The sequence below is a fragment of the Tamandua tetradactyla genome, chromosome X, assembly GCF_023851605.1.
Source record: "Tamandua tetradactyla isolate mTamTet1 chromosome X, mTamTet1.pri, whole genome shotgun sequence".
NCBI classification, from domain to species: Eukaryota; Metazoa; Chordata; class Mammalia; order Pilosa; family Myrmecophagidae; genus Tamandua; species Tamandua tetradactyla.
This window is the reverse complement of record NC_135353.1, coordinates 3,364,400-3,385,287: the sequence shown is the minus strand read 5'-3', so window position 1 is coordinate 3,385,287 and position 20,888 is coordinate 3,364,400. Positions and strand designations below refer to the sequence as shown.

The window sequence follows — 20,888 nt, the reverse complement described above, 5'->3', positions numbered from 1 at the left end:
CAGATGCCATCCAGCCCTTTCTTTGGAATCAAGGTATCTTTCTCTGGTGCCCTAGTTTGCATATTTTAAGGCCTTAGGAATGTAAACTTTTAATTTAATATACCCCCTTTATAAAAGCTTTGCTGGTTTGAAAGGATGTACGTACCCCAGAAAAGCCATGTTTTATTCATAATCTTATTTTGTAAAGACAGCCATTTCTTCTAATCCCTAGTCAATACTGTATGTTTGAAATTTTAATTAAATCATCTCCCCGGAAATGTGACTCAATCAAGAGTCGGTATTAAACTTGATTAGATAGAGATGTGACTCCACCCATTCGGGTGGGTCTTGAATCCTGTTACTGGAATCCTATAAAAGAGGAAACATTTTGGAGAATGAAAAAGCTTTCTGAGAGAGCAGAGAATGACATAGCCAAGAGAAGCAGAGTCTACCAGCCAGTGAACTTTGGAGATGAAGAAGAAAAACGCCTCCTGGGGAGCTTTATGAAACAGGAAGCCAAGACAGAAAGCCAGCAGATGATGCCGTGTTTGCCATGTGCTCTTCCAAATGAAAGAAGAACCCTGATCATGTTCACCATGTGCCTTTCCAGATGAGAGAGAAACTGTGACTGTGTTTGCCATGTGCCTTCTCACTTGAGAGAGAGACCCTGAACTTCATTGGCCTTCTTGAACCAAGGTATCTTTCCCTGGATGCCTTTGATTGGACATTTCTATAGACTTGTTATAATTGGGACATTTTCTCAGTCTCAGAACTGTAAACTAGCAACTTATTAAATTCACCTTTTTAAAAGCCATTCCATTTCTGGTATAATGCATTCCAGTAGCTTTGGCAAACTAAAACAGGGAGGCAAGGATGATTTTCTCATTCAGTCTTGAAGGCTGCCACCGTACAAATTGGTAGAAACATACAGGCATCCCAGTACGTGCATGGGCGTCACTATGTTCCTTGGGAACAAGGTAAAGGACCAATATCGTGAGTACACACTGGCTCTACACTCTGCTGAGGAGCAGATGGGAAATGGACCAGCATGGACACCATGAGTTTCTCCTGCTGTTTTTAAGGTTGTTTTCTTGATTCAGTGCTCACGCAGTTAACTATTTTCCAGAGTTCTGAGGGAGATGGTTCTGTCAATTTTTGCTAGTTTTTCAAAGATTCTGTGGGGGTATGGCACCGTGGACCATCTTATGCCACTATTTTAATCAACTAGAACTCATCCACCCATTCCATGCAATTTTAAATATATATATACATTTAGGGAACATAACTAGCTGCATACCTGGGAAAATATGCCTCATTTTAAAGAAGGGGTTGGTTTTATGAGCTTATATCCCATATTTGTTAGCTTTTTCATTACACAAGTGTCAAAATTCTCAGAGAAGGGCGGGCCGCGGTGGCTCAGCGGGCAAAGTGCTTGCCTGCTATGCCGGAGGACCTCGGTTCGATTCCCGGCCCCAGCCCATGTAACAAAAACAAAAAAACAAAATACAATAAAAAAAAAAACAAGAAAATGTTTAAAGATGTTTCCCTTTCTTCCTTCCTTCCTTCCTTCTATCCTTCCTTCCTTCTCTCTGTCTTAAAAAAAAAAAAAAAAAAAAAAATTCTCAGAGAAGCTAAGCAAACTCCAAATTAATTTTTCCAGTAAAAAAAAAAAAAAAGAAGACGTAAGAAAAGGAGGTGATGACCAAAGTCTTCAGCAAGGAGAGGGAAGTAAAAAAGGGAAAGGGAGAAGTGACTGGTATGAGAAACAAGTATGTGGTACTCCGATAGGAGACATGAATGGAGGTTTCCAATCTGTATCTGAGGGAAACAGACGAGGCTTTTCATTTCCATCATTTAACTGAAGTGTGACCATTCACTCCTCCGGGCTTCAGTATCAGGGTTCTCAATGAAATAAAGAAATTTACATTAGAAGTTTGCATCTAGCCTTTATGTAGTATAAAATATTTTTTTGCCTTCAAATGCAGAATTTTTATTTTTTACTGATATATATTATATATTTGCATACCAGGTAGTTGTCCAAAGTGTACAATCAGCGGTTCACAATATCATCATATAGCTGTCCATTACAGAATTTTTGTGGAAGAAAGAAGCATATTTTTAAGAGCAATGGACTATACCATAAGTTACTTGAAATCCTGGTCTCTGTTTATCCTCTACGTAAACCTATGTTTCAGATAAATAAATTCAGTAAGATTTGAGCTACATATTTTGCTAAGTTAATGAAATAAAATTTAAAACTAAAAAAAGAATGCTCAGCTTTCTTTTGATATAAAAGTGTGTTTTAAGTGAACCATTTAAAGAGGTCTTAATGAATTTTTAAATTTAGAATCTGATAGCTAGTTTTCTGTGCCTTCAATTCTTTTTCAATTTAAAACACTGGGAGCCAATTAGTAAAACATACCAAAGAAAACGATACTGAAATTATGACATCATAGCACACCTCAATCTTTTAAACAGGAAGATTCATGTACATAAATTCACAGAAAACCGTCATTTAGATAAAGAACCTGAAAATCATATACATTACACTGGAATATTCGAAGCCACTCCAAGTCTGTATTTATTAAGATTCATTCTGCTTGACCTCATAGGAAGCTGCCAAGGAAGTGAGAATCTGGTTTCCCAGGCACTGAGTCCTACTTCTTGTTTCTGGGCAAATCAGAGCGTCTATAGTGATTTCAGGTACTATCATTTATTTATTAATTCATTTATGCCTCAAATAGTATCTACTACAGGCAAGGCACTGTGACAGTTGTTTTTATTAATATTATTATTGTTGTCATTATGGTTGTTATTATTCCTTAAGGTTAAGAGAACTAAAGAGAAATGAGAACTATTATTGTTATTATTATTTCAAAGAAGCACTACATAACTATCAAAAGAAGTCTCTAAAGATTGTGAAGATCTTGTTGTGATGCTGAAAACTATACACAGAATCAAGGAAGAAAATTAAGATGGTCAGTTCTGGCATGTTCCCTAATCGAAGATTTTTAACATTCTAATTTCATTTGTAAGGTAGCTGGGAACTATTGCAAATTTCCCAGAAGGTACTAATAAGATCAAGCCAATTTTAAATGGGAGGATGCTGGGAGCTCAAATAAAACAGACTAAGGAAAGGCTACAGGCTAGAGGGCAACTGTTGTAAAACAGAAAGAAGCCAGTGGCAGGAGAGGATGAATTGCCAAAATTCTATGAAGGAGGTGGACTAATGTGAGAAGGGACAAAGACTAACTTAAAATGTCAGATGGAATACTAATGTCATGGACCTGGGGAATAATAGGCCCTTCAGTGACTGCCCTTCAGAAGCTAAAGGTCAAAAGGCCAGAGAAGTCTTCAGGAAAGGTAAACTGAGTCACGGAAAAGCCTCAATGAAACATGCAAGAAAACCAACCCTCTACTAGACAAGAATTATCAACCTGACCATGGAGATATGACTTGGAAATCTCTTCCAGCCTGAAGAGTCCATGACTCTGCAAAACATGTACGCAAAGAATATGTGAAGTTAGACTAATCACTGTAGTGCCCCAAGGCAGTGGCTTGAGAAGTACTTCATTAGAAGGATGTAAGTCATAAGGAGCAATAAGTAGAGGGTAGACAACCAAAGTAACTGAGGAAAAGAGCACAGGCAGGAGCAGCCTGACCTTTCCACTCAGGATAGAAACAAGGAGGCTCAGGATCAGGGAAGAAATTGGGGAAGAATTGGAAAATGACAGATGAAGATGTAATATATTTTGCACAGTGCCCAAAAACAACCACTTCGGCACTCCAGAATTCTACACCACTTCGAATTGTTCCATTTAAGAAATAATGTGTTCTTTCTAAAAAATACGTTAGATGCAATAAGTTTGGCCAGTGTTCAGTGTATTAGCAACGGCATTTACAAAACTATCTCAATGGGCTTCCTTCCTAGAAACACCTCTCCTAGGACATCTCCCAGTCCTGCACAAAACTTATCTACCCAGAAAGGCCTAACTAGCTTCTGTCTTTGGACATAGAAAAGAGATCTGCATAAAGATGCGTTGAAAGGGCCTTTCTTCAACCTGGTGAATGGTAGAGTCATCCTAATGATGAGCTTTTGTCCAAACAGATGAGGTGGGTGCTTTATTCAGCTGACCATCCATGGGAAGAGAATGAATGGATCATCTCCTCTTGGTAAAGCTAAGCCAGCTGGCAGTCCACAAGCATGATAGCTTCCCAAATAAAAAGCCACACAATTGTCAGCTTCAGACCCCAAAGGTGCCTTGTAACAGAGTGCCACTGCCAGTGCTCCTGACTGCATGCTGGGCGTTTACTCCTCATGACAAAGGTTTAACAGGTTTAAGGGGCTTTCCGTATAGGAAATGGGCTGTGGGTGCACCAACAAAGCTGGTCACTACAATACTTCTTCCTGAAGAGAGCCAACACCTTGCATCACTTTATAATCGTTTCCCATTAGATACTTGAAAAGAGTCAGGCTTCTTTTTTGTTTTTTTTTATTTTTTATTTCATTTTTTTAAAGAACTAAAATAAATCTCCTTTATAATAAGATATTTTTCTTATTTTTAAGAGTAATAAATTTCCAAAACGGAAAGGAAAACAACACAAATATAATTCTACCACTCAAAGGCAAACATTACCATCTCAGAATATTTCTTTCCCGTCTTTTTTCACAGAGTTGTGAAAATTCTGCAAGTACCTTTACCAGGGCAAGTTTTACTGATCCCTCTATTTCAACTAAGGATCAAGCCCTTTAGAAGTTAGATGTTTTCTCCTTATTTATTTTAAATCCCTACCACTGCCCCATATACCCTAAGCTGCCTTATCCAAAGAAGCAGAGAAAACTGTCTCCCAGAGTTACTTCTTCGAATCATTTTTTTAAATCAGTGGGACCATGTCCACTCTTGAAAACCCATATAAAACAAAAGTAATTTAAGACTGATAAATGAATTAAATGTCAATAACACATGAAAGATAACAAAAATTGTTTCCTAATTTATTAGCCACATGGCTCTCAGATTTGACAGAGAAGCCAAAGAAACATTCCATTTCGTAAATGAAAAGCTGTTAAATGCCTCACTCAAAACAACCCCCTTAATTGTTGCTGACAATTGGCAGTGGAGACCCCCATCGCTACCATCACTATTTTTCTCAGTGCTAACATATGCACATTAAAGTAAGGCTCTGCAAATGCCCCAGCTGCCAGATGCAATACCCTTTCCTTCTCATGAAACTTCAAATACCTTTTGTGATCACATATGTTGGAACTTCACAAGAAAGTTTCCCACCTGTTTCTTGTGGAATGTATAAGAAAATGAAACAGCTCTCACTGAGGGTTTCCAGATTCTTCACGTTGATTGACTTTGTTTGTGAATTTCACCTCAAAGTATGATCATTTTGTGCAGGACAGACCTTTCAATTTCCCAGATTCAAACTCCTGCCTGTTATACTAAAGCTTTCTCATTTTCCTGTCCTGTGTGGTCCAGACCACACAGCATGGCTCTCACCTAGAAGTGTCTTAGGATGATGAGCAAATGGAGTTGAACTAGAAAAAGCGGAGTAAACAGCCTTTACTAAATCCTATATTCAGATTAAACAGTAATGTCTTGACACAGCCCAGTGAGGAAAGCGAAGCTTCCACTATTTGTTGCCTAAAGAATATATTTCTTGCTCTCTACTAGGAAACGTTAAGTCCTCTCAAATGGGAGACCTAAAGTTAGACCCTACCAAGCCAACACAATATATTTGCTTTAATCTACACTTTTAAAATTGTTAATCCAGTGGCTTAGCTGTGGGCAGGGATACAGTTGCAAATCTAATAGAAATCAACAGCATTCTTGAAGTCAGAATGCTTGGAATTCAGTCCCAGCACTGCGCCAGCTGTGTGACCTTAGGCAAGTCAAATAGCCTCTCTGGGCTTGAGTCACCTGAAAAATGGTGCTAAATCCTGACTTTCCTATGCCAAAGGGTCATTCTCAGGAGCGTCAGATGCCACCAAAGATGGGGAAGTTTGGTGGAAAGGTTAAAGAGCATTGCACATCCATGTATTTGGTGAGTGCCTCAAATAATAAGGTTGCACCTCCAAGGTGAACAAGGAAACAAGGTGTGGGAAGACATGCCGGGAGCTCAACAATTATTGGATCACTTTTTCTTGTTGGTTTGTACATGTTAGTGTGAAGCCCCAATATATCCCAGAGTAATCTGCACAAAGAATAAAAAAGTATTTGCAAAGTCCCCTTGGGGGACTGGGGAGAAAGGAGGAAATATTAAACTTCCCCATCTGGAGAATTCCTGATATTTTTGCAAGCAATGGGGATGACCAATTCAATAGGCTGAGTCCTCAATCTTGGGACTCACCCCTATGAAGCTTATTCCTGAAGAGGAGAGGCTAAGCCCACTGATAATTATGCATAAGAGTCACCCCTGGAGAGTCTCTTTTGTTGCTCAGATGTGGCCTCACTCTCTAAGCCAAATTGGCAGGTGAACTCATTGCCTTCTCCTCTATGTGAGATGTAACTCCCAGGGGTATAAATCTCCCTGGCAACGTGGGACCTGCTTTCCAAGGATTTGCCAAGACCCAGCATCACGGGAATGAGAAAGCTTTCTTGACCAAAAGGCGGAAAAGAGAAATTAGACAAAATAAAGCCTCGGTGACTGAGAGATTTCAGAGTCGAGAGGTTATCCTGGAGGTTATTCTTACACATTATATAGACATCTCTTTTTAATTTATGGTGTACTGGAGTGGCTAGAAGGAAGTACTTGAACCTGCTGAACTGTATAACTATTATAAGACTGTATAACTATATAACTTTTATAACATGACTGTGTGATTGTGAAAACTTTGTCTGGTGCTATTTTATCCAGGGTTTAGACAGATGAGTAAAAAAAAAAAGGATTAAAAATAAATAAATAATTGAGAGAGATAAAGGGTAAAAATTGGGTCAACTGAAATACTTTGGGTCAATGAGAGGGAGGGATAAGGGGTATGGGATATATGAGTTCTCTTATTTTCTTTTTATTTCTTTTTCTGGAATGATGCAAATGTCACAAAAATTATCATGGTGAAGAATACACAACTATGCGATGATACTGTGAGCCAATGATTATACAATATGGTTGGACTGTACTGTATGAATATTTATCAGTAAAAGTATTAAAACATTATTGGATCACTTTCTCCTTAAAAACAATAGTGTTCATGAATTCAACAAACATTGCAGCAAGTAAAGCATACATCTTCAGAAAAATAAAAAGGGAAAGGAAAAATCTTGGAACATTGTGTGTCTTCATATATTATGGTTAAATATCAATGTAGAGGCAAGAACACTAATTAAATGCATGAACTGATGCTTTAGTTTCCAAAGCTAAATATTAGCTTGATTGAGTAATATCTAGTGTGTCTCAATATTAGGTATTAGCATATGAAAAGCCTGACTGACCTTAGCTCCCCATCCTCCCAGAGGCACAACTTGTATATTTAAAAATGGGGGACTTTTATTAGTGATCATGAACACACTATACTCAAAGAACAACCTGTTATTAAAACAATATGCTTAATTGTTAGAAATAGAATCAGAAGAAAAACTCATCAAGCTCAAAAGCATCCTGCCCTGATAGGACATTAGCTAGACTCAAGTCAGAACACACACACTCCATAAATACCTATCAAATAATAAGAACAATATTTAATTTCTCATAAGCAGCATTTGTAAAAGCTTTACAGAGATCTTACGCTGTTAAAAAACGCCAAAGGGAAAATGTAAAGTTTCTTTCCAGGCAGGGTGTAAGCTGGAAGACCTTCTTCAAAGGCAGTTTGAGTTTTCTATTCGAAACCCTGACAGTAGCTTGGCTCTGGTCTTGTTCATATATGCCCTTCCCGCTGCCTTTTCTAGTAATATGAAACTCATCATATAAAGCCCAATCTAAGTCCCCCACTTTGAGGGAGATTTCCCTGAGGCCCTACACCCCAAGGTAAATTGGTCACTGCTACCTCTGTGTTAGCAAGGGCACACAATAAAACCTGAAACAAAGCATATCACATTATAATAATTTGTTTGCAGGTCTTTCTATCCTACTAGGTTATGGGCTCCCCCACAGTAGGGCTTTTCCTGCTTGCCTTATTCTTCCTTGCCTTTCCCCCAATCTGTAGCTCTGAGAGTGCCAGAACCCACCGCCTGAATAAAAATGCTGACTGAATAAGACTAAAACCAGAAAGTAAGACAATACTTGTACAAGTTTTACTCCACCACCATTCACCAAGCACTTTCCCCACAACCACAATTACCATATCAACTTGGTCAACTTTGGGTTAATTTAAGAGAAGCAGAATGGTTTTTACTCATTTTGTTCAAATAATCTGAGAAATGGATGCTTATGTATTGCTTTGCACACAAGTCTGCCCGCAAAGGGCACAAGAGTGTCACTCCACACCCACAGCAGGCATGCTGGGGAGCGGGGGAGGAGGAAAAGGCACCCATGCTGCACTTTGTAGTCTGGAGAAGGGTCTCCAAGGCTTGGAGATTCTGACACTCGTTGTCCCAGGCAGGGCCAAGCTGTGCCCAGTGGCAGGTATCTTTCTAGGTATAGACTGAGGGACTGGGGGGCCCAGGCCTTCTTATCACCAAGCCCAGTGGCCTCTCCAACCTGGCCACATTGGCCTGAGTAATTTCAAAGTTGGGGGTCAAATACTCTTCCAACCATTCTCTGGAAGTGAGTGAAAAGGATTCTCTTTTGCTACTTTAGTACTCTCGTGCCCTAATGCTCCTTTTCTTCTAGAACCAGCAGAGAAATAAACACAACAAAACTATGTTCTTCAAACCCAATTACACTACTTTTTCTAGGAAAAAAAACCACTTCAGTTAGCAGTAGTATTTCCAAATATGTTCATTGTTAATGTCTTCAGGTGCAATTAAAATAAACGGGCTACCTATTTGATTGCAAAGTTCCTTCATTTTGTAAAACAGGAGGAGTTTATGATTTTTCTGGAAAGTACATTTTCTCCTTGCACAGTTGCAGCCCTGAGTGAATGAAGAAGGAACCTGCTAAGAGCAGACTCAGGGTCTTCACGAGTATCAAGACCTACCACCATCTGGGATGGACTTTCAACCCGGAAAGCTCTCTCTGCCATGGTACTCAGTTAAGTGGCTGATTTAAAAAATAAGGAAGAACAAATAGGGTCAAAACCATTGTTCGCATCATTAGAGGCAATGGGGAGAATTTTATTTATCTGTGAAGATATGTCGCACATCAGTACTACAAATCAATATACTAAAGGAAAACCTTTCTTGAACTGTTGAAAAAATGCATTTTCTTGATGTAAATAATAACATCCGGACAGTGCAACGGTGGCTCAGTGGCAAATACTTGCTTGCCATGCCAGAGACCTGGGTTCGATTCCTGGAGGTTGCACATGCCAAAAAAAAATAAAAATAAAATAACAATACCCACAAGGAGATGGTCCACGAGGAAATCACTTAGCTGCAGAATAACTGACAGGATGAGAAAAGCCAACCGCCCCCACTGACCTTGCTGAGAGCCTCAAGCCCCTCAGCGGCCCAAGCAAAGGTCATTTCCCCTAAGGCAGCTCAATAGTTTTTCTTGCCAAAAGCAATTTTAAGTTCTTTTCAACAGTTTTAAGTATAGCTTCTTTTTAAAAAGTCATTTTAATTCAATTACACACACAATATCACAATACACGATCATATTCTCTTTGTAAATAATTAAATCAATAAAAGAAACTTAACCCATATCAAGCGGCCTTTCTTATACCCTGAGCTCTCACCTTGTCTTCCCACAGGACTCAGAACTGCCTTTGTATGCCTACAATGCCCTCTGAAATTTGGCCTGTGGCCTTTCTTTGCAGTCCCCTCTCCCATCACCTTTCCCCTCTAGCCAAGCCTGGAATTTTAAATGCCAGCTCTGTTTTTCACATCTTTGCATTTGAATTCAATTCATCAAATACTTCCTAAACTAGGTGCAGGGGACACAACATCGAAAAGCAGACTCTGCGAAAGGGACACCAGTAGCACATACTCCTCTCTGCAGCCAATCTCTTGCCCTTCTCTTTTGAGTACAATCTTGCTGCTCCCTGAAGACCCTCTCACACAGCAGCTATTCTGGGAAGCCTTTTTGGGGTCTGGTGTTTTCTTGTTGGGGCACCTGTCTCACAGCACCTGAGTCTGAACCACTGCAAGGGCAGCTCCGTGGCTTTTTGAGGGCAAAGGTGGGATCTATAACAACTAGCATGGTACCATGCACATAGTAGGTGCTTAATAAATGCTTGAAAAATGAATGGATTAAGGTTCCCCCACCAGCCCATGCTCACAGAAAGCTCACATAGTGCCCTCAAAAAACTGCAGAAGAAATTGGCGATTATGCTAATATTTGAACCTGGAAGGAAAGAGTTCTATCTGCTGTAGGGTTAAAGCAAAAGAGATAATCACCAGGTCCCAAGGCAGAACAGTGGATGATTAAGGGGCCTACCTGCTCACACTTGCACTCGAATATCAAGCAATTGGAACTCTGGGACTCCTTGCTGCACATTTCCGTGAGAAAGGGGAAAAAGCATGCAATCCTTTGGGGGAGTCCATCAGTACCTTAAAAAACTAATCTGTTATTTCATTTTGTCTTAAAAAAATAAATTGAAAACAATAAGGCAAAATTTCCTTCCTATAATAAAAATGTCATTCTTATTTTTCTTTGTCATGTTCGAGGGAGGTCAGAGAAATTAGTTATCTACCTCTGGATAACCACTGGCAGGGGGACCCAAACAAGGACTCCAATGTCCCCCAAAAAGTGAAATGTCCTCCTTTTCCAGAACCTCAGAACCTGGCCAGATCCCACAGCAGTTCTCTCTGCTTTTATGCGTTTGCTTCAAACTGAGGAAGATGTGCAAGAACATTTGGGGCTTTTAGTTTTGAACATGGATCAAAATTCCTTCGAATCCTAACAATGCTAGCTGCCCCCGACTGTGCATATGACATATGAAGCACTGTGCACTGGAAGTGCAGTTCCCTCGTTTGCTGGTTGCTAACCTCATTGTGGTAGTGGAACCATGTGTGGTTATGTTTTACAACATGGAAGAACTGATCTCATTTCTCAGATATTTTCTTTTTCTTTTCGGTAATTCCATCTGCAACCCCCTACCATATGTTTTCACGATAGTTTCACAAAACAAAAAACACCACTATTTACGAGCAGAATGTGGATTTATGGAGGATGGCCAATATGAAAATTTGCCCATAACAAAGTAAAATTAGGAGATACTGTTAGAATATCTCGTCAGATTTTACAGCTACACAAAGAATTCATACGGTCCAAATAGTAAATTAAAATTCCATTTCTTAAAAACATACAAGAGTCAAAAGCCATGAAACAGACACACATACAAACACACATCAGGGACAGGCTATGTCCTTCCTTTTTATATTGCTAGAGAAAGAATTCAAAATTTCATAAGTTCCTTTCCTCTTTCACCCAATTTGTCTATACTCCTCCTAGAATAAAATACAGGCTGAGAAAAAAAACATTTAAAGCAAAGCAAACCCTGAGGGACTGTTGCTGCTTTTTTTTAAACCGCGTCCTCTGGCATTCAGCCTCCCTCCTTTTTGCGCGCGAAAATCTATACCCGCGTGAGCAGCCGTTACCCATATTTAAACTTTCATATACATTGTTGCAGTTTTTACGTTCACCCTACTCCATTTTCCAAGAACTGCAGAACACTGTTCTGTGGCAGCCACGCTATCTCTCTATTTTTAAGCTCTCTGTCTTGGAGAATGCAAACGTCTGTCGCCATGGGAGACCCTTCTCATTTCAAAACCAAACAATTCTCGACCCTTTGAGACTCCACTGGTGGCACGCTGCCTGGGAGTCTGAGCCTTCACCGCGGCCCCAATGTCCGTTTTCCCGAGGGCGGTCGGGTAGTCTGGCCAACGTGCCTTCCTACCTCCTCAACCGGTCTAATGGTGTCGGCTCCAGATGCACCTGCTCAACCGTCCTTGGTCCGGCTCACACTGGCCCTAGATCCTCTAGCTTTGGGGTGCCCTCATTTGTCTCTCAAATCTCTTTCGGGGACTCTGTTACACTGGGAAGTCTCTGGAATTCTAGACCCTCGCCCGTGATGGGAATCCGCCAGCTCCCAACTGCGCTAGCCTCCGCCAGCCTCCCCAACCCGTCCTCCCTAAGGCTCTGGGGGGGGGCAAGAGCAGTCTCGTACGCAGAGGGGTTCCTGTACCTCACAGTAGCGTCCTCTTCTGCCGGACCTCCTCTGAGTAAGTGGGACGAGGGCTGGGCGTGGAGTAGGTGCGTAGGGTGGGGCGTCGGTACGGCAACCACTGAGCGGTGCCAGGCAATGAGATGGGTTCTGGTGGCTCCTCCTACATTCAACCCCCGGGCGGGGGTTCCCAGGTTGCAAAGCGAAGAGCGAGGGGGTGCGGAGAGGGGGGCATCAAACTGCGTACAGGGAATCCTTCCGCCTGGCCTTTAGCAAGAGTCCCAGGGTCCACCCTAGCTTGGGTCCCCCCCCCCCCTTCCTGAACCTCAGACCCAGGGTCTTGGCCGAGCTGCCCACCGAGGGGTTTGAAGCCAGAGGATTGGGCTTTTTGAATTTCTTCCTGGCTCCATGGCAGGGCTCCAGCAGCTCAGACGTCTTCTTAATCAAAATGGCCATTCTTGGCCAGAAGGACACCAAAAGGCCACCAACGGAATTCCACAAATGTTAATTCAAGTTGTTTGACTTAGCAAGGGGTTCGGTGCTGCCTGTCGGCCAGGAGAAGGACATCTTGTGCAGCCTGCCTCACAATCTGCCTTTGCGTCCCCTATGATGAGCCCCACTGACAGCACAGAGGCATCGTCTCCTTCATATTTCCTAACCCGCCCTCTTCTCCTGCCTTTTTCTGGAAACCTGCCCAGCTTTGTAGTGTGCGTCCCTTATGACATATGCTCTAACTTTCCGGGTCCGTTTCTCAACTGAGGCGATTCCACAACCCCCCTCAGTAAGCGATTCCACAATCCCCCTCAGTCGCCCATTCCACAGTCGAGGGATTCCCACTGTGGAAGGGTTTAATAAGTTTATTTTCTTGAGCTGGCCAATTTTCTGACAAGTGCATAAGACCTTCCATGCAGTCAGAGAAAGTCACCATTAATTCTGCTACAACGCCAAGTGCTGGATGAACAAAGTAAATATTAATTTAACAAACCCTTTCATATTAAACTTCATTCAGCATAATGGCCACACCTGCTCCTCAGACAAGGACATGTCTCAGAAAGGCTTCCGTAACTGTCAATCTCCTGCTCAATCCTTCTGGTACCAAAATTCAGTGATTCTACGGTAGGGAGGTTATTCTTTGAATATATTATTTTCTCCATACAGAAAGGAAAGACCAAATTGCAAACTTTTCTGAAATTTAGAAAGAAGCTCCTAAACTCAGATTCACAAGATGACTCATTTTTAGAACAGCATGGATGTTCTTAAAGGGCATCTTCAATAGACCATTTGATTTATAACTGTATCTACAGCCTTCAGGGACCAAGACCAAATTGTAATCATTAAACTTAAAAGCGTCAGCATGACCTGGAAGCTGACATAACCAGGAAATGACAGAGCAAAAGTTGTGTAGCCAGAAGTATTTTTGTAACACTTCTGTGTGAGAGGAGAAGTTAGGGCCTGGCTTTCTGTGATCCTCATGTGCTCCTTGTCCTTAAGCAAATTTTACTTCACTCCTTCCAAATTACATGCAAGGGGGTAATGATAACATGTATGCACATACACTTGTCATCCATAGAGCATAGCATCAGCATAAATTAGCTTTAAGTGTGCAATTAGTACTGATTTGTGAAAGAGAAGGATTGTGAAATGCATTAATTCTACTTAGACTCAGCCAAACTTCCACGGAAAAGAGGTGTGATTGGCATCCTAAAAAGAGTGATTAGCAGCACCAGAGCAGAGTTAACAAGAGCGTGGGCTTGGTTATAAATCTGGCCCACCTTTGGTGAATGCAATTAATGTCTCAGAAGCTACAGTGTCCCCCTCTGGACAATGGACCCAATAATCAATGGGACTTGCCTCCCAGAAGCGTGAAGATTTGATGAGATGACATGCACAAAGCTCCTGGAACAGAGAGTGGCAGGAAGAAGGCCCTGGTCAACGGGACTGTGATTACTATCAGGAATCGCAGGGGAGCACTCACCAAAAGCAGGGAGGGCTTCCAGATGTTCATCCCACCTAAACATAGTGCATGGAATTTGGGGAGCTTCCACTTGAGGCTCTTCTGCTTTTGGTTGGAGGTACCTCTGGTCTTTCTCACAGGGAACCAACTAATATCAGAGATAAGACACTTGTCTGCCAAGAAAGGATAGTCATGAGTACAACAAGCCAACATATTCCTTGGAAATCTCCTCATCTGAGAATTCTGTAGAAAGCACATCTCTAAATGGTCACCAAAACTCTCCTTGTTTGGTTCATACCCAAGGGAGTTCAGATTCTCATTTCCACATGTCTCAAGGGAAAACACAGCATGCTTGTACAAAACTGCCCTCACATTAAGTTGCGTTTGACTTTTGAGGACACACATGATCTTATTCAGCTCCAGCTCATTTTGATGTCATTCTATGGAATTTTGGTAATATTTCCACTACATCTGAAATACATTAATCAATGTGTGATTTGCGTTTCCGTTAAAAGTTCCCCTTTTGATTTTAGGTTGTAAATATGTTATCAGAGACAAAATTTAAAAAAATTATAAAAGTGTACAAAGCAAAGAATGAGTGCTAATGTAAACTATGGACTATAGTTAATAGCATAATTATAATACTATTATGTCCTTTCTAAATCTGAGATGGCATCACATCATTCCCATGCTAGGAATCCTGTCACTCCCCACCCCCACCCCAGTTGTAATGACTGCTTTTCTCCCCTGGCTCCAGAACAGTTAGAAGGCACACATAGCTTTGCTACAACTTTTACTAGGTGTTTCGATGACAAACCATAACAGAAACTTGTTCCACATTGGAGCCCAGGAAAATAATAAGATCCTTTTTGGGAGATCATTGACTAAAAAGAAAGGAATATTAAAATATGTCCCTAGAGAGCTTAAATGCCTATGCCTTATTCTTCCTCTGCACTTAACTTAGTGAGAATAAGATTAAAACATTGAAAGCACCTATGTTCTCCAATATTCAGAGTGTTGGTGAACCTCTGAAGGATCTCCCTACAGGGGATGGATGAAGGAGACTAGCCTCTAAAAATCTATTCCTCCCATGAGCCAGATATATAGACGACTGTAGAATTTAAGCCTTGGTCTTGAATTGAATTAAGATTTATAATTAAAGATCTTCTAAATCCAAACAAGACCAGAAAATATTCATAGAAGAATGTATAATTCTTTGGGGCTCATATGATCCAATATTACTTGACCTGTATCACAGGTTGGTCAGAACCTCAAATGCTAAATCTTGGATGACAAGAGCTGATTTGACAGACCTGAAAAGGGATCTACAGCATCCCTCCTCCCACAATAAACTTGAGGGTCAAAAAAAGGCCCAAGAAATAGCACAAAGCCTCCATAAGATTACACATCAGGGAAAAGAAAATATTAAAAGTTTCCTCCACATGTATTGGTGAGGAAGCTTTAGCCCTCATATTGAACGACTTGCCCAGGAACACAATTCTGCTGAAAATATTCGAGTGGAGCAAAGACAGAAAGCCAGTTCTTTAACATAAACTAGTGAATTCTGTACTTAGAGGTTTATGTCACACCTGTGGTTGAACATTTTTGAGGTTTTGCACTTTTTAAAATTATTTTTATTCTGGTAATGTATACACAACGTAAAGTTTCCCCTTTTAACCACATTTAGTGATACAATTCAGTGATAATTACATTCACAATGTTGTGCCACCATCTATTACCAGAAACTTTTCTATCAGCCCAATCAGAAAGTCTCTACCATTTCAGCATTAACTCACCATTGCCTACATCCACCTGGCACCTGGTAACCTCAAGTCTAGTTTCTGACTTTAAAAATTTGCATATTCTAATTATTTCACATAAGTGAGATCATACAATATTTGTCTTTTTGTATCTGGCTTATTTCACTCAAAATAATGTTTTTAAGGTTCATCTACGTAGTCACATGTATCAGAACTTCATTCTCTTTTATGGCTGGATGATGTTCCATTGTATGTGTATACCCCATTATGTTTATTCAGCTGTTGATGGACACTAGGGTTGCTTCTATCTTTTAGCAATTGTGAATAATGTTGCTATGAATGTTGGTATGAAAATACTTTTTCAAGTCCCTGCTTTCAATTCTTTTGGGTATATATCTAGAAGCAAGATTGCTGAATCAGATGGTAGCTCTCTATTTAGATTCCTGAGGAAGCTTACAGGAAAGTTACAGAAATTATACAAGTATCATACAGAGAATTCCAACATAATCATACTCCTCAGATTCCCACATCTTGCCACATTTTGCCACAATTGCCACCTATCTTTCTGTCTGTCTATATATCTGTCCACCTTTCTATATGTCCATCTGTTTGTCTATCTATCAATCCATGTTCTGAAGACTGGCGTCATGCTCCTTGAACATTTATTACTGCCTCTGAGGAGCCCTGATTACTATGAAGCCATGCCACCCTGTCTTCCTGGAGTAGCCCCCATAGTCATAGTTCCTGTAGTTTACCAGCCACTTCCCCTGCTTCTGTTAGTACTGGTTCCATTGCTGGGCATACTGCTGATACTGGTTATCATTGGCCCGAATGTACATCTGTGCAGTGACAGGTGGCAGTGGGGTATAGGGGGGCCAACTTGTAACCCCATAGTTATAGGCTGGTGTTGGCAGAAGGGAGGTGTTGGGGCTGTGTAACCCTAAGTGTAACTTAATTGTAGCAGCTGCCAGTGAGGGTGCTGATATTGGCACTCTAACCAGGGATGTTTCCTTTCTTGTGCTGGCTGCTGGCCATGGAGGGTTCTGAGCAGAACTGTCACTGAGAGGTGACCGTGGCTGCTGTGGTGGCAGTTGTGATGGTAGCAGCTCTGTCATAGTAGCTGCTTCTGGGGGCTCTAGTTTGCCTATGGGAATAATTGTGTTTTGTTGAATGTCAGCTTACAGATTCTAAGATCTCTTGGTAAATTAACATTTTAGGCTTATGCTAAATGTTATATGCAAGATATGCAGGATGTGTTTTTCTTAAGGATAAGGAGACTAGTTCTGTTCTAAAGTAAAATAACGTAGCAGAATGGGAAAAGAAAAGTGTAAGACAAAATCTGAATTGATATGGAAAGTTGTGCAAGGTTTGCCCACAAGGAATTTCATTTTGTAACCAGAGCTCTGTTGACACCAGAGTCAGTTGAGTCCCATTCTAGGTTTAGGACTCTCATCACTACAAAGAGTTCAGGAACAAGAAGGGGACAGCAGTAGTAACTAGGAAAGTTTTTTAAATAGAGCGAGAGAGAGAATATGTTAAAGAAATTAACACAGACATGTTCAAGGTAGAGACATATACTGAGTGGAATGGGTTAGCTTGTTTTATAGGTAGCAGGTAGGGACTTACATAATTTGTATTAATCAGGTGCTTACATGGTTTGCATTGTTTCAGGAATAAATAACTATCAATCCTTGTGGAACTCTGTCACATAGTCAAAATTTGGTTTGGGGCAGATTTTTAATAATTTTTATAACTCCAGGCTTTCTGTTATTAACTAAGAGTCCATTGCAGGCTTATGATTTTATAAGCTTTATGGCTTTAGGGAGTTTTGGGGCTTTAGAGGGAATTCTTGCTCTAAGGTGCTTGCAGTTTGCATTAATTCCTTCAGCGCTGGATAAGAAACCAGAGAGACCTGCAGTTGTCCATTAACTCTTACAGAGCTGGATAGGAAACCAGGGGGCTGCAATTGTCTTAGTCTATTCTGCTTCAATTTCATGTGGTCAAGTTAGGTAAGATTTGATGGGTTTCTCTGTAAGGTTTTTAAGATCCTTAGTATCAAATTGTATACTGTGTAATTGGTCTAGAAAGCACATATTCTGTATCTTATCAAAATAACTTTCTGTGCTTTATGTTGACTTTATTACATCCTTGATTAAGAGAACCAAGTCTTCTTACTTTTCAAAGAACCAAGGTTGTTATTTTTTTCCCCACAGTCATATTGCCTCCTGTACTTACTTTTTTTTTTTTTTTTGGCAAGTGTGCCTATAGCCTTTTTTCTTTTTTTTAACATACCAATAAATATACTGGTTTGATAAGACATAGAATCTTTGCCATTTAGGCAGATTACTCAGATGGTTAAAAACCTTTTATAGTTTCTCACTAAGAACAAACAAATAAACCAAGAAAACATTGTCATTTTAACAGAGTGAAAAGCAAATTCTTGTTTTGCATGAAGATACATCTGATAAGAAAACTATTAAAAATTTTATAGAACTATAAAATCTTAGGCAACATTAACCACAACCAATAAAATTTACTTCCAACAAGACTTCTACAACTTTCTATATCCATCCATTTTGTCCTACACATTTCCTTTTTTCATTCTGCAACATGTATTTATTTTTAAAATCTTTTATTATCACTTTGGTTAAATAGAAACTATTGTTTCACAGAGATCTACTATTATATTTAACCAAATGTTCAAACCTCCTGACAATTTCTGACATTTTGCCTTCCCTAAATCAAATCCCAGATGATATCTTATCTCAAACTGTCTTTCGGATTTTCGAGAGAACCCCATACCACTGAACTGAGTCAAGATTTCCAGAATTCTAGTGGAGAAGCTGAGAGGTTCATGAGACCCAATACCAAGGAGAACAAGGACTAATTACATGGAACTGAATGAGTTTATACAGGATAATTATAGGTTTTGCTTGAAATATTTCTGATGTTTAAATGTTCTATTTACTTGATATAAGGAACTCTGTTCTATTTTTCATTGAACTATCTATAATTCGTAATTCATCTGACAGACTATGCCTTTATAAATAGAAATGAAACATTTATTTTTTTCCCTGCCTGGTCCTTCCAGAATTTATAAACTTTGGAGTAATCTTATTTTCATGGCAGTGTAATTATTTGCACAAATTAAAAAAGAATCTGTCATCTTTCTCAATAGGGCATAATTGGAGACATAGGTTATATAATCACGGTTTTGACTGGAATGTCATATTTTAAAGTGATGCTCATTTAATCAGATATGACCAGACACATTTAAGGAACTACGGTTGATTTTATGAAACCAATGCTTACAAAGCTGTGTTGGAAAAACTGGCCTGGTACCTGAAAGGTTTAGGAAGTGAAAGGGTGAGAAAGAAGGAAAGTAGACTGGGAAATTTAAAGTGGGCGGGTCTATTTCTGTGCTCCCCCACTGAGCTCACCAAATCCAAGATGGAGGGAGGCGAGTCAGTGCCTGGCTGATGGCGTGGGCAACTTTTAAGCAAGCAGGTCAGGTGACATCCGGAAGGGGCGGTTCATCACTTCCAGAAGTCAAGTGTCCGGAAAGGGCGGTTCCAGAAGTCATGACATCCGGAAGGGGCAGTTCCGGAGGTCATGTTGGGAGGGGCGACACGACCGCTGCAGCTCCAGTTGCAGTTTTCTTCGGCATTTCCCGACCTAACGGTACCTAGCTCAGAGTATTCCCAACCTTAGAAAAGAGTAAGGAAGATCACTTCCTGGCAGGTCCAGAAGCCATATGACATTATGGGGACCTCAAGAAAAGAGAAATTCACTTGAAACTACAGGTATTGCATGAAAAATCTTATGGTTCTTGGCTTGGCTTCTTAGTGTGAATAGGCATTTAAAAATCCAATCTTAAATTCCTTGTGAAAACTTCCATCAAAGCAACTTTAAAAAGGCCTACAGGGTAAAGTACCATTCTTGCTGCACCTATATAAATAATAAGGCCAAATCTAATAAAAGCAGCCTATAATCAAGAATAATTTTTCTTTGGGATTATCTTTCTACAAAAGGAAGTTTACCTTAGAAAGGAATTTACATTTCAGTAGAAAACTAAAGAACACACCATGGGAGTTATCAGATTCTGCTCTTATTCATGGTCTTTGAGCTATTTTTTCACATCTTTGTAAACTACAGGTAATTTACCTGAAGAACACTACCAACCAACTTGGCCTACATGATATTTTAAAGTACTTCTCCCACCAAAACCAAAAATTGCATTATTTTCAAGAGTACATAGATTACTCACCAAGATAGAGCACATTCTGGGCCATAAAACAAACCTTAACAAATTTAAAAGAAATGTGGACCACAACAGGATTGAGTTAGAAACTGATAAAAGAAAGATTTGGGGAAAATTCCAAACATTTAGAAATTAAATTATGCTCTTCTAAACTAAACTATGGGTTAAAGAAGAAATCACAAGGGAATTTAGTAAATATTTTTAACTGAATTATAATGAAAACCCAATGTATTGAAACCAGTGGGATGTACCTAAAGCACTGTTTAGAAGGAAATTCTTAGGTTAACTGTGTACATTGCCACAAAAAGTCTAAAATAAGCCTTCTTAATCTTAAAATAAAAGGGAAATAAGATCAAATTAAATCTAAAATCAGCAGAAGAAACATAGCAGTAAAGGTAAGAGAATATATACAGAAAATCGACAAATGAGAGAATATCAATAAAAGCAAACATTGGTTCTTTAAAAAAAATCAGTTAAATTGAAAAATTCTAGCTCTACTCATAAATTTAAAAAGGAAAGAAAAGAAAAAAATTACTAATATCCAGAATGGGATTACAAGACTCTAAAATTGAAAAACTGGATAAATGGATACAAATGAAGGTTAGTCACAAGGTTTTTACAATCACAGGGGCAGAAGATAAAGACTATTCAATCATTATCAGAGATCAAGGCAGCTGGATTACAATTTAGAGATTTCAGGTATTTCCCTTTCCTTACTGCAATATA

General features: G+C 39.8%; 2 protein-coding genes across 5 annotated transcripts in view; one reads left to right on the top strand and one right to left on the bottom strand.

Annotated features, from left to right (window-relative positions):
• The window catches only part of PASD1 (PAS domain containing repressor 1), a 140,514-nt gene extending 121,025 nt beyond the window's left edge, over positions 1–19,489 (bottom strand). For 3 of the 4 annotated variants that reach the window (XM_077146657.1, XM_077146660.1, XM_077146659.1), the window contains exon 1: positions 12,209–12,339. The gene's annotated coding sequence lies outside the window, so the exon portion shown is untranslated. Of the gene's footprint in view, positions 1–12,208; positions 12,340–19,341 lie in introns of those variants that run through there. The other variant, XM_077146658.1, reaches the window with a different exon arrangement.
• The window catches only part of LOC143671486 (melanoma-associated antigen 10-like), a 143,979-nt gene continuing 142,562 nt past the window's right edge, over positions 19,472–20,888 (top strand). The window contains exon 1 of the mRNA XM_077146661.1: positions 19,472–19,704. The gene's annotated coding sequence lies outside the window, so the exon portion shown is untranslated. The remainder of the gene's footprint in view (positions 19,705–20,888) is intronic.